This window comes from Carlito syrichta, unplaced genomic scaffold (genome assembly GCF_000164805.1).
Source record: "Carlito syrichta isolate Samal-C Ts95f unplaced genomic scaffold, Tarsius_syrichta-2.0.1 Scaffold309736, whole genome shotgun sequence".
Taxonomy (NCBI): domain Eukaryota; kingdom Metazoa; phylum Chordata; class Mammalia; order Primates; family Tarsiidae; genus Carlito; species Carlito syrichta.
In genome coordinates this window covers 26,174-29,730 of record NW_007253832.1, presented here as the reverse complement: position 1 = coordinate 29,730, position 3,557 = coordinate 26,174, and positions in this window count along the sequence as shown.

Below are 3,557 nucleotides of genomic sequence, written 5' to 3'. Positions count from 1 at the left end.
GTCTGGGGCGACAGAGTGAGACTCCAACTCAAAAAAAAAAAAAAAAAAAATCATGAATGAGTGTTAGATATTGTAAAATGACTTTTCTGCAATTATTGATACGATCATGAGATTTTTCTTCTTTAGCCTGTTGATGTAATGGATTACTTTAACTTGTTTTCAAGTGTTGTACCAACTTTACATACCTGGCATAAATCTCACTTGGTCGTGATGTATTGTTATTTTTTTACATTGTGAAATTGTATTTGCTAATATTTTGTTGAAGATTTTTGCATTTATGTTCATGAGGGATATTGGTCTGTGGTTTTCTTTTTTTGTAAAGTTTCTGGTTGTAGTATTAGGGTAATGTTAGCCTCTTCAAATGAGTTAGAAAGTATTTGCTATGTGTCTTTCTTCTGGAAGAGATTGTAGAAAATTGGTATAATTTTTTCCTTAAATGTTTGGCAGAATTAGTCAGTGAAACCATCTGGGCCTGATACTTTCTGTTTTGGAATGTTATTAATTAATTATTTAATTTCTCTAGTATGTCTATTTCATTTCACTTTTTAAATTTTACCTTTTTAAAATCAAATGCTAGCAGAAAAGTGTGTATATATATATATGTATACACACACACACACACACACACACACACACACACACACACACATACATTTGTATTTTAAAGTTTTTAGGTCAAGGTGAGTTTATTGTCCAGATAGCATAACCTAATTGCATCCAAAACCATTTTCAAATTCATCTTCAAACTAGTCAGAAGAACACATTATTATTTTAAAAAATTGCTTAACACTGAACAGATAAGACCTCTTAACAGGTGGCTAACTATATCATGTCACCAACATAGCCAAAACAACATTTTTGCCATACTTCCTAAAAACCTTTTTGTTTACACTGATCATGCTACTTCAGCACTTTCTAGCATCCTGACCAAATAAACACCCACATCTCTTATAGAGTACATTGTGAGAGAATAACATTGACTTGATATGGCATTTTTAATTAAAATTTTTTTTTTTTGTGGCGATGAAATCTCGCTGTGTGGGCCAAGCTGGTTTTAAACTTCTGGCCTCACTTCACTTTTTTAATTAAAAATTTTGGAGGCCAGGCATGGTGGCTTACGCCTATAATTTCAGCACTTTGGGAGGTCGAGGTTAGAGGATTGCCTGAGCCCACAGGTTTAAGACCAGCCTGGGCAACTTGGCGAGACCTCTTCTCTACAATAAATCAAGAAAAATTAGCCAGGCAAGATGGCGCATGCCTGTAGTGCCAGCTACTTGAAAGGCTGAGGTGGAGGGTCGCCTGAACCCAGTAGGTCGAGACTGCGGTGACTGTGAGCATGCCACTGCACTCCAGCCTGGGCGACAGAGTGAGACTCTGACTCAAAAAAATAAAAAATTTTGGAATGACATTAGATTTAGAGAAGAGTTTCAAAGCTAAAACATAGGATTTTCATATACCCCAACTTTCCTTTTTTCTTTTTCTTTTTTTTTTTTTTGATCAGGGTCTCACTCTATCTCCCAGGCTGGAGTGCAGTGGCATGATCATGGGTCACTGCAGCCTTGACCTCTAGGTTCAGGCAATCCTTCTGCCTCAGCCTCCCAATTAGCTGGGACTTCAGGCACTCACTATCATGCCCAGCTAATTTTTTATTTTTTGTAGAGACAAGGTGTGGCTATGTTGTCTAGGCTGGTCTTGAACTCCTGGCCTCAATCAATCCTCCCACCTTGCCCTCCCAAAATGCTGGTACTACAGGCACACGCCACAATGCTTGGTGAATTTTTTGATTTTTTTGTAGAGATACAGACTTGCTATGTTGCCCAGGTGGCCTTGAATGCTGAGCTTAATCGGCCCTCTTGTCTCAGTCTCCCAGAGTGCTGGGATTACAGGTGTGAGCCACCGTGCCCAGTCCACAGATTTTCTTAACGTTACATCTAACAAAACTATGTCAAGACTAAGAAATAAATAAATTAATATTGGCATAATACTATTAGCTAAACTGTAGACTTTACTTGAATTTCACCAGTTTTCCACTAATGTCCTTTTTCTGCTCCAGGGTCAAAGCAGGGCACATTAATGCATTTAGTGTTTGGGTCTCCCTAGTCTCATCTGATCTATGAGTTTCTCAGCCTTTATCTATTTTCATGACCTTGAAAGTTTTGAAGAATACTGGACAGATAATTTGTAGAATTTCACTCAATTTGTGTTTGTCTTATGTTTTCTCATGCTTAAACTGAGGCTTGGGGTTTAGGGGAATAATATCATAGAGGTGAAGTGCCCTTCTCATCATATCATTTTAGGAGGTGGAAAACATAAACATGATTTTGATTGCTTGGTTAACATGGTGTCTTCCAAGTTTCTCTACAGTAATTTTTCCCTTTTTGCGGGGGGCCAGCCCCTGCAAGTTCTGGGGAGTCCCTTGGAAGATGTGGTGGCGTCGGCGAATCTGTAGGGATAGATATTAAAAGAAAGAAAGATGGAAGGATAGAAATAAAGAGGAAGAAAGAGAAAGAAAGTGGACAACTGTTCGTGAAATGAGCAGAAGCCGTTTATTGAAAGTTACAGCAGGTATTTATCCCCAAATTTTACACAGGCAGTCTCACAAGTCTTTCACGTGCCAGGTGCTTAGGTGTGAGGAGGAACAAACCCCAAGATTGTCTCATTGTTCCCTTTGCTAGTTAATGTTCTTCAAAAGCAGTGTAACAATCCTTATTAGCCTAATGATGCTCTGATAATCAATAACTTCTAGAGCTCACACAAAACCCATGATGACTATCTTAAACTTTACTACTTACACAATGCTACGGAAGCTCTTAATTATAGCTTAAGCCAATTTCCTAAAGAATGTGGCCCAGTCCAAAGATCATGCTGGGCTCTATAGGATGTGGCCCAGTCCAAGGTTCACGGTGGGCCACTTTTTGGAACAATAGACTACATCTCTTAACAAAATGGCTATTCTAAAGTCCTATATATCTATCCTAATTTCTATGAAAGTTTCCAATTCCTAATTCTAATATATAAAGCTGATTAGCAGCAGCAAAGCTTCTAAAACCTAAATGTAAACTGTAAATGTACTAAGGCCAAAACTTCGATAGTAGAAAGTGGAGACAATGAAATTTCTAAAGTTAACTATATTCTTATTAAACCTAAAAATATTATGATTGATTATGTTTGAACTAACATGATTCGTAGCATGACCTATTCTACAATACCTTCTATGAATAAAATAAATTCAATTTCTATAATAGGTAGAAAAAAGACCTTACACTAACTGTAGCTAAAGTCGGCCCAAAAGAATGCAGCCCAGTCCAAAGTACGTGCTGGGCTTTCAGGAATGTGGCCCAGCCCAAACTCTGTGCTGGGCCACTCTCGAAAATCATCTTCACCATTGAAAAGCTGCAAACAGCTCTCCCTAAGTATATACTAATTCTATAAATATTCTTTTAAATCTTATAAAGAAGCTTGTACCATATAAAAGGCTCCCAAATGTGACCTGAATTTGAATTATATCTAATACCTAGGCCGAAACTGCAGTTTATGGGAAACAGGAACAATGGGTT